We start from the raw sequence: 11,446 nt of genomic DNA on the forward strand, positions 1-11,446 counted from the left end.
AATGTCTTTTTACATGCATAAGCAGCGAGGATGTTAGTAAGGCAGATGCAGATATACTAGAGAAAATTGTGCAAGCCTATGTAACCCAAGGACACAGTTGCGATTGAGGAACTGTAGGCCACCAAAATAAATTTTATTTTCTTTTGAACTTACTAGTAAGCCGCGACAAGCATTGGACCTGTTCAGGATCACGGCGTAAAGTGGGACTCTCGGGTCAATGGCCTCTACTTTCTCCAGCAATTTCTGCTCCTGTGCTGGCGTTAGAGAGGGTCTCTTTGGCAGTATGAAGGAGGTCTCAGAAGCTCCCTCAGAATTGTCTCCATTCTCTTCAGGTCCCAAAGATGACGTATCCGTGTGTGCCATATCTGCTCTGCCACAAGGGTCCCGAAGCTAGAGTACAGATCTGTTTTTATTATCATATAAAAAGAAAGCAAAACAACAATATAATTAAATTACAAATACTGATGTTCTATGAAGGTCTGTTAGAAGAAAAGACCTGGTTAAATTGCAAACAAGAGAGCAACTTGGCAGAGGAAGCTCTGCCTTGATCTTTCCTATGAATGCAGTAATTTTCAGACTGGATCTATTCATCACCAGACTCCATTTGTGATGCTACTAGGGGGATAAATGCAGATCTAAATCAATCATTGATATCTCTTAAAAAGGAAAAAAAAATACTGATGGTTAACAACCATAGAACATTCAGTTTCAGAAATTCCTATCATTGTATAACAACACTGCCCTCTATATCCTGCCAGTTTCTGACAATCAGCAGAAACAAAATGGAAAGCAAAACAACAGTTAAATTCAAAAAAATGCTGCTGCTCCATGCAGTGCAGGTGTGTAGAAGAAGAAAAGACATGACCAGATTGCAGACAAAGAGAGAAACTTGCCCGAAGAAGCCCTGTCTTGATCTTTCTGGTGCATGCAATAATTTTCTAATTGAATCTATTGATCACTCGGCTCCATTTGTGATGTTACTAGGGGGGTGAAATGCATATCTCTAAATTGATCGATGGTATTATTTAAAAAAGAAAAAAATCACTGATGGTTAACCAACAACAATAAATTCAGTTTCTGAAATTCCTGTGGTTGTATAGCATGACTGCTTTCTACACTCTTAACAGTTTCTGAAGTTCGGCAAAAATAAGAAAGCAAAACAAAATAAAATAAAAACAGGGGTACCACTGTTGCTCCATATGCAAACGTAGAAGAAGAAAGAACATGACTAAATTGCAAACAAAGAGAGCAACATGGATGAAGAAGCTTACCGAGATGCTGAAGGCTGCTGCGCCCTAGCAGAATGTATCTCTAGAGAATGCTAGTCCGGGCTGGCTTATGAAGGGGGCGTCCAGGGCACACGCAGGCCAAAAGTCAGTCTTTATTAAGGGAGCTGCATCAACCATGCACTGCATGCAGTCTTCTCATATTCCCAAGACATAAATCTGAGTAACACTGTATCTCAAGCACACGCAGTCTTCCCTAGATTAATGTCATGGTCAACCTCCTTAATTACCATGATTTGCCAAGAAAACAGAGAGACTATTTCCCAATAATACGACTCTAGTCAAAGAGGCAACACTGCATGCAGACTTCTCATCTATAATCTATAATTTATCAAAACTCAAAAGTATTTCTTGTTTGAACTGCTCCTCTTAGTGAGCTGCTGTATGAACAAGTTGGTGCGAGGTTTCATTCGCGTAATGGAACCGGGGAGAGGCCTCCCTTTTCATCTAATTTTTTTTTCTTGCCTACTTTCTTCATAATGCTACTTTCACATCAGAGCTTGAACCTGAAAACGTCATTCCATATACCTAGATTGAAAGGAGATTAAACCACTGGCCTCTGCATAAATCAATGCACACTGTTTATTCATTTATTCTAACTCATTCAGAAGATGTGTCTACTAGCTTTAGGTCCATAAATTAAGCAATCTCAAAATTATTTCATTGCATAGCTTTGACATGTTTAATTGGTGCCATGCGAACCGAAACTATAATACCTAAATAGTTCATCCTCACTAACCTATTTCTCTTGACATACAACCCATCCACATCATCAAGTAGGTCCCATGTGTAAAAAAGTTTTCCTTCTCTCAATAATCATCCATTTTTGAGGAATAATATCTTCCTATAATAACTTCTATCACGCTGTGCATGTCATGTATCGTGCATGGAAGGCAAAAGGAGGGCCTCTACATCTTTCCATCCACTATCCAGAGGCCCATCGTTTCTGCTCTGTCTACTGCCAAGTTTCAATTTGTATCGCCAAGCAACCTGATCAACGATAAAGACGGAACTCTTTCTCTTCTTGACTGACTCGTCTCCAATGAAATGGGGGTATAAAAAAATGCAATGGGGGTCAGATTTTTTACCGAACAATGGGCCTCATATTTATGTGAGGCGCATCACATCCACACTGCTTCCCCTTCCAGAAACTGACCAAAAATAATGCCCACCCGACTGTCTCCTCTGCACTCCGTTCCATTTCCTTTCTCCACCTTTCCTATTCCTCTTAAATAGACAAGAATGGTCACCGGCCGCTTCTTTCTCCATCTACCGCGGCCGTCCCCCCGCTGCTCCATTCTCTGCGGGCACACACAGGCAGTGGCGTAGCCAGCCCAATAAGTCAGGGTGGTCCATCAATAGAAATATTTACATAAGTTTGTTTATTTTTTTAAAAAAATATCTTTATACTACACTATATACAAGCTATGGGGAAATTCCAGGGTGGTCCATGGACCACCCTGGCCACCCCCTAGCTACGCCACTGCACACAGGAGTAGGCATGTCCATCTCACACGAGCGGGTTTGTTGATTGATGATGAAACGTGATGTTCTAGACACACTCCGTCCATCGTCGCCAGCCCCAGTAGTCCTCCTACCCCCAGCCCCAGAAGTCACGATCAAGTCCGCCATATTCCGTGACTCGTATCAGGTCGCCCGTATAAATTCGTTAGGTGATGTATCCACAAAAGCCGATTCATCTCGAAGAGATAGGCCCCTCATATGGACGCCCGTCAGGTAATCTGTACAAAAATACCAATTCATTGTTTTAGTTCTGCCGTGTTCTCCTAGATCTAATACTAATCTTATTATCCTTTATATTCTTTCACTATGCGCCTAAAATTTATACCCTTCTGTTTTAGGTCAAACTGAATCTCTGTAGATCTATGACGTCGTGCTGCTAGCAATCAAATATTTACAATTTCTTCATGGTGATAGCAGAGATTACATACTGCATCTGAATTTTACTATGCAAATGGTTGTACCGTGTTCTTTTAGAAAATAATACCAACAGTAGCACTCTCAGAGAATGATGTCATCCACAACCTCTACACTGAATGTAATCTTTGGCCAATTTTGGGGACAAAAGTTTAGTACTAGACGGTGCCCGTGCAAATCTGAAATAATCCCATGTTGAAGCTGCAGATGTGTCTTTTCAGGAAACTTTCTTCTCAGAAATACTGTTTCGCAAACTTTTTAATTTTACAAAGGCAAAAACAACTTGAATTTATTTTGTACTATAAGTTATGGTGCAAGATGGTGTATGTTGTTCTGACCTTTACATTATTTTCTTCTGTAGGTTTCATGGCTCTTTCATGCATGCGGCTTATATAAAAAAAATGAGATCCATAGGCACTAGCACCCTGGACATATTTTTATAGGAGAATCCCACCCGGGTGAGGCGCCACAAATTCGCTCCCGACGGGAGTCAAACCGTGGCCGCAAGGTTTTGCCACCGCGTCCCTTGCCACTAGGCTACAGCCTAGTCCTCATGCATGCGGCTTATTGATCATTATGGCTGCCCCACATATTAGTAGGATGAAAATTGAAGCATTCTGATTATTCATTTATTTCAATTGTTATTTGTGAGCAAAGGGACATCTTTAACTCTTGGTTCGATAAATTGATATACAGTGTACTCCTCTACAACTTTCTGGTATGCCAGTTCTTGATGCTTTCCTCAAACCCCTCTTCCTTAGATTGCTCATTATCATATTGTGTCTTGAGGTCTCATAAAATGGATTTGCAACATGGATGTATATTTAGTTTTGATGCTATAACTTTCTGAACTCTAATTGAGCTTCAACATGATTTATACATCAAACCAAGTTATTTATTTTTTTACGTTGTTTGCTATTTTCTTTAGTTTGCCAATTTGTGTTGTTTCATGATTGACTTCAGAAGACTAGCAACTCTATCTCCACCCTTTTAGGTAAACAACTCCTATGTTATATTTGGCTACCATTTGTAGACCAAGCCAGAAATGACCATCAAAATTACAAACTTGCTCAAGCATCTTCGCCAAACAACCATCCGTAGATATAGTAGTCATTTTCTTTCGTCACACAATAAAGATTCTTCCTCTTTCGGAAGAGACTATTTATTGAGTTTGGTTCCATATAACACATGATTAACTTTTTTTTATTTTACAGGGAGTAACCCAAGATTATCTTGATTGAAAACACATTTTTTTATTTGGACCATGCTCATCTATTAATGTTTGATAAATTCCCCCCTATGCACATACCAAATTGCTTACTCATATTTCCGCAGCAACGCGCGGGGTATCATCTAGTAAACTAAAACGGATGTATCCATTTATCAGGTCATCTGAATTCTAAATATTGAATACCACCTGTAGTAACCAGAAAGCAGCATGGCAAGGACTAATTTCAGAAGTTTACACCCATTAAACTAATAAAAATCAGTGTGGACAAAGTGCTAAAATAGACGGAAACCGAAGAAGTTCTCATGATGCAATAGGCTAAGGGCATCTCTAGGCGAAGCATTATAATTTAGCCCCTTGTATGCCTCCCCAAACTAACTGCTTGTATTTCAGGAGTTAAAACATGTGGTTCTTTGCTGAAGACTTAAATTTAACTCCCTAAAACTTTTTTCATGTAGATTTAAACCTAGATAGCAGAATTTGTCTCAAACTACAAGTGGCTAGTCCAAGATGACAGTGGGTATGAACAGATTTTTGTTTCGGTCTGCAATATGAAGGCATATAAGCTGTACTTGTTGTAGCTTTTGATTAGAAAAAACTATCTTGCTGCACTTTGATTATTTTGATTTTTGTACACATAACATTTGGTTGATACATGATAATAAAAACCATATCCTCTGTTTCCTTGAATGGGGAATGCCATGTGAAGGAAAAAGAGGATATGAGAAAGCTTTTGGATTGTCAGCAGCAAGGGCGCCAGCAAATAAGAGCAGCGTGCTACATTTGCACTATAGGTAGTAGCAAAAAATGTATTAGAGAGTTTGAGAAACCAACAACCTACTGATACCTTACTAGTCACACAAGATCTCAAATTGATTGGGTCGATCTTATGTCTGAATCCAGTTTTGCCAATCTGTTTGTGTACGCAGCAAGCTGAAATACACCCAAGTGATAGAAAATTCATGTATTCCAAGAAAAAGAATCAGGAAATATTTGAAAATCTTTTGTACAGCATTGGATGTCAGGTTACACAAATAGCTCTTTTGTATGTTTATCATTTGATAGAAATTAAATTGAACCTTCAACATTTTCTAAAATCAATATACAGATGCAAATAGTTCAGCTGCGTCATTTTCCATTGATGATTTGCTTTAAATAGCAAAGCAGACCCACCCGTTGTGGCTCCATGTTGGGTGGCCAGACTTGCTTAACTGAATGAACTAACCTTTTTAACTGAACTATTTTGCAATGTTTTTTTTTGATTGACAAGGCTAAATATGATCAGTTTGTACACTCTTTCGAAGTCTGTACATAGTACTATCTGTTGACACAGGCCCAACAATTGACGCTGTGATCTGCCTGTACTTTCGGGCGAGACGAATGGGTGATGAAATAGCAACGACTGATTTTCCCCCCGGACAATATGCTATTACAAGAGCTACTAATTGGATCGATCCAGCAGCCTAGCTAGCTATGGCTGGCTGGAAACACACAAAGCACTCACGCACATGTACACGATACAAGGGTCAATCCAAACCTTATATCGCGACGGTTGTGCGTTTGTTTCTTATTGCTTTGATCTCACGGTTTGCTTACAAGGGGATTTAAAGAATTATATAGCAGCTAGCGAGCCTAATTTCTTCGTTTCGTCAGAGCTTTTTGCATAAGCAACCTCTCGATGTTTCATATCTAGCACTTGGTTGCGGAAGCTGCATTTCTCATGGTGAGGCCATCCTAGTTTTTTTGCACGAGATCTGCAGCCCAGTTTTTCTTTGTAGGAGCAGCCAGCCGTAGAAAATTGTTGTGCCCTGCCTTCAACATTTAACTCCCACACTCGAGCTTCTTGGTGGCATTGCCAAGGAAGAACTTGATTGCCTTGGCCTTCATGTCGGTGAATGTGGATTCCTACTGGCGGCGTCTGCGACGAATCTTGGTTGTGGAGTCCTTGATCCTCTTGACGCGTCCACTGAACTTGCGCATATCGTACAAGTCCATGCATGTAATGTTGGATTCCTCTTCCAATTCCATCTTTGTCCTAGATAGTTCCCGATCTTGATATAGCTATTCTATTTCGTTTCCCGGAAACTCGCCTATCCAGCAAGGTGTATACGGGAAAGCTGCATATGTCTCTTGGCATGGTAGTCCACAGATGGGGTCGTAATATGCTGAACACACATTGCCCAAGTCCTGAAATTTTGAGCTGTTCCAATCATAGGCCAGTCCTCTAGGTTTTCTCCCTGATGAAATTAAGAAGACAATCTCTTTATAAGGATGAAACCCAAGGAAATAATAATTTCCATAATATCCCTCTTCAAGAGTGTTATCCTCGATAGCGTCATCTTCGAAGTCAAGACCGTTATCCTCGTATCCCTCTTCAACATCATATTCAATGTGAAGAATGCTATCCTCGTCAGAATTCCAGTCGTATTTCTCTTCCACCGGCTCTTTGTAAATTCCATTCTGCTCAAAGAACCACTTACGGTAGTTAACATCCTGTATGATCCATTGCCTACCTAGTTGGGCATAGTCCTCATGTTCAAAGGTATTAAGAGTGGTATCATGATTTAGCACCCATTCTATTCGACTACACGATTCATTGAGATGCCAAAGCTGAAGGACCGGACTCCGGTTATTTGATATTGCACAATACACCCCTCTCTGTGATTTACCAAGATGGTGGTCGGGATATCCTCTCGGTAAATATTTACTGACTGGTAGTGTAATTACTCTGTATGTGTGATCTGACAAACACATTCTGCAAACATGAACAATCAGATAAGACAGATTAATAACACCAGGTAAGAATCATAGCAGCATATATTTTAGAAGTATTTCTTAGATAATTACCATGGGATTTTTCCTATGTTATTATGCCCATGTATGACATTCATTTAATGGGCCGGAATGGCGGTACTAGATTCTTATGACTCTTTCCATACATTGAACTAATTCCTAAGAATTCTTAGCATTACGCTGTGGCCTTATGGTAAACTCAGAAGAATTGGTGTGGAGGGAACATCACAATATTTGACTTTGATTTGCAAATCCCACAATATTTGACTTATGCTAAACAGGAATAATGACCGAGGAGCAAGTAGTAGTACCTCATGAGATAGCCATGCTGGCAATGGATATAGAGATTGCTTGGCCAGTAGACCGCATGATAATGATATTGATTATACGACCAATCCGAATCCATGTAGTCAATGATCCCTGCGGTCTCCCCTTCCCGAACAAAGGTCGTCTTGTCCCACCACCGAGTAACTGATGAGAACACATCAATGACGTATGACGCGGGGGGGCCACTCCGATCCAAGCAATGTGTCATCGTTCGACACGCCGGCGGACAACACGAGCGGGATCAGAACGACCTCATAGTGCGGTGACATGCCTGGCTCGAACGCGAGGTACGCGCTCTCGTCGGAACCCGACATGTGCGGCCGAGGGTGTTGGGGCAGACGCGCCCACCGACGTGTGGCCGGGTTGACGACATAATCGCGCGGCAGTGCATGGTCGTGCTCGTGCCTCAGACCGCGGCAAAGCAATAGCCCGTTGCAGTGGTCCATGACACTGACGCCCGTGCAGGGCAAGAAGTCAAGCCCTCCGCAGATCGCCGGGCCTGTCGTGGGACGTGAGAAGAACTCCGAGAATCTAAGCCGGGTGAAGTTGATGAAGATTCCGCGCATGAAGCACGGGAGCAGGTGGGCGCGCAGGCGGGCGTCGATGGTGTCGCGCCACGCACTGCAGAACAGCCGGGACGTGGCTAGGCTGTGCGGCGCGAGGCGGCCGAGGATCTCCGTGAGGACGTCACCCGGTAGCACGGCCGGATTAGGTGCCATTGCCGATCGATCTTGTTCGCCGCTCCTTCTTTTTTCCTTGTCGTCTGTGATCTCGCACGCGCCGCAGTGTTTTGGAGGTGCAGAAGATACATGCATGCCCTAATGACTGCATCCTCTACCGCGGTGCGTACGAGGATTTGAACGCATGCCCGGTATGCAGTGCATTGCGGTATAAGATCAGACGAGATGACCCTGGTGATGTTGACGACGAGCCCCGCGGGAAGAGAGTTCCTGCGAAGATGATGTGGTATGCTCCTATAATACTACGGTTGAAATGATTGTTCAGAAACAAACAACATGCCAAGTTGACGCGATGGCATAGTGAGGACCGTAAGAAAGACGGTAAGTTGAGAGCATCCGCTGACAGGTCACAATGGAGAAAAATCGAGAGAGAGTACTGGGCTGAGTTTGCACATGACCCAAGGAACGTATGGTTTGGTTTAAGCGCGGATGGCATTAATCCTTTCGAGGAGCAGAGCAGCAATCACAGCACCTGGCCCGTGACTCTATGTATGTATAACCTTCCTCCTTGGATGTGCATGAAGCGGAAGTTCATTTTGATGCCAATTCTCATCCAAGGCCCTAAGCAACCCGACAACGACATTGATGTATACCTAAGGCCATTAGTTGAAGAACTTTTACAGCTGTGGAATGGAAACGGTGCACGTGTGTGGGATGAGCACAGACATGAGGAATTTAACCTACACGCATTGCTGTTTGTAACCATCAATGGTTCGCCCGCTCTCAGTAACCTTTCAGGACAGACAAACAAGGGATACTACGCATGCACGCACTGTTTAGCTGACACCGAAAGTATATACCTGGGAAGCTGCAGGAAGAATGTGTATCTAGGCCATCGTCGATTTCTTCCGACCAACCATCAATGTCGAAAGAAAGGCAAGTATTTCAAAGGCGAGGCAGATCACCGGAAGAAGCCCGCCATGCGTACCGGTGATTATGTACTTGCTATGGTCAATGATTTACACGTAATCTTTGGAAAGGGTCCCGACGGACTAGCTGTTCCGAGTGACGCTGAGGGACACGCACCCATGTGGAAGAAGAAATCTATATTTTGGGACCTACCCTACTGGAAAGACCTAGAGGTCTGCTCTTCGATCGACGTGATGCACGTGACGAAGAACCTTTGCGTGAACCTGCTAGGCTTCTTGGGTGTATGGGAAGACAAAAGATACAGCTCAGGCACGGGAGGACCTGCAACATTTACACGAAAAAGACGGCATGCCTCCAAAGCGGTATGAAGGTCCTGCCAGCTACGCTCTTACCAAAGAAGAGAAGGAAATCTTCTTTGAATGACTGCTTAGTATGAAGGTCCCGACTGGCTTCTCGTCGAATATAAAGGGAATAATAAATATGGCAGAGAAAAAGTTTCAGAACTTAAAGTCATGACTGTCACGTGATTATGACGCAATTGCTTCCGGTTGCATTGAGGGGGCTTCTACCGGAAAACGTCCGATTAGCCATTGTGAAGCTATGTGCATTCCTCAATGCAATCTCTCAGAAGGTGATCGATCCAGAAATCATACCAAGGCCAAGGAGTGCTGTGGTGCAATGTCTTGTCAGTTTCGAGCTGGTGTTCCCACCATCCTTCTTCAATATCATGACGCACGTCCTAGTTCATCTAGTTGATGATATTGTCATTCTGGGCCCCGTATTTCTACACAATATGTACCCCTTTGAGAGGTTCATGGTAGTCTTAAAGAAATATGTCCGTAACTGCGCTAGGCCAGAAGGAAGCATCTCCATGGGCCATCAAACAGAGGATGTCATTGGGTTTTGTGTTGACTTCATTCCTGGCCTTAAGAAGATAGGTCTCCCTAAATTGCGGTATGAGGGGAGACTGACTAGAAAAGGCACGCTTGGAGGGGAGACAATAATATGCAGGGACGGATATTCTTGGTCTCAAGCACACAACATAGTTCTACAGAACTCTACCTTGGTGACCCCTTATGTCGATGAACACAAGAACAGTCTGCGCTCCAAACACCCGAAGCAGTGCGATGACCGGATTACATGTGAACACATCAAGACTTCCAGTAGTTGGTTGGAAACACGTCTCAGAGGTGAAAACACTATTTGTGAGGAGTTGTACTCGTTGTCTAGGGGACCATCTTCGACTGTAATGATTTGGAAAGGATACGAGATAAATGGGAATACATTTTACATGATCGCCCAAGATCAAAAGAGCACCAACCAAAACAACGGTGTCCGCTTTGATGCAACCACCGAGAGGGGAAAGGACACATATTATGGTTACATAGTGGACATATGGGAACTTGACTTCGGAGTAGATTTTAAGGTCCCTTTGTTTAAATGAAATTGGGTCAATCTGTCAGGAGGCGGGGTACAGGTAGACCCACAGTTTGGAATGACAACAGTGGATCTGAGCAATCTTGGGTACACTGACGAACCATTCGTCCTAGCTAATGATGTGGCACATGTTATCTATATGAAGGACATGTCTACCAAACCGAGAAAAGAAAAAAAAATAAGGAAGCGAATACATCATACGATGAGCCAAAGCGCCACATAGTTCTTTCAGGAAAAAGGGACATCGTGGGAGTGGAGGGCAAGACAGACATGTCCGAAGATTATGAAAAGTTTCATGAAATTCCTCCCTTCAAAGTGAAGGCTGACCCAAGCATCCTGATAAATGATGAAGATTATCCATGGTTACGGCGCAATAAGGAAAGGACACAAGCGAAGAAAAAGTGAAGACTTTCTCCACAACTATTATGATGATACCATGCCAACTTTCAACCTTTTCGTAGTTCATTTGAAATGCCCGTTGTAACAGACAAGTTTCCGTATGAAATCATGATACTTCGAAAGAGATTGTCCGTTTTGTACATGAAGTGCATCCAGTTTTTGCCGTAACCCTCTCAACTTTCTTGCACATGCTATGTGGATGAAATGATGATACCATGCCAACTTCCAACCTTTTCAGAGTTCATTTGAAATGCTTTTCAATTTCAAGGTCTTATAGCTAAAAAAACAGTAAATGCTTTTATAAAACTCTAATATCAAAAGGAATCAACTAAAAAGCTTTTATAAACCTCTAGTATTTTTTAAACTAAAATTATATAAAATTTATGCAACTAAAATTATCAAAGTATTTTCTGTTCAAAAAATGAAAA

General features: G+C 42.4%; 1 pseudogene; it reads right to left on the reverse strand.

Moving 5' to 3' along the window:
* Positions 1-6,513: 6,513 nt before the first annotated feature.
* On the reverse strand, positions 6,514-8,291 carry LOC119339396 (annotated as a pseudogene).
* Between the last annotated feature and the right edge of the window lie 3,155 nt (positions 8,292-11,446).

This window comes from Triticum dicoccoides, chromosome 7B (genome assembly GCF_002162155.2).
Source record: "Triticum dicoccoides isolate Atlit2015 ecotype Zavitan chromosome 7B, WEW_v2.0, whole genome shotgun sequence".
Taxonomy (NCBI): Eukaryota; Viridiplantae; Streptophyta; class Magnoliopsida; order Poales; family Poaceae; genus Triticum; species Triticum dicoccoides.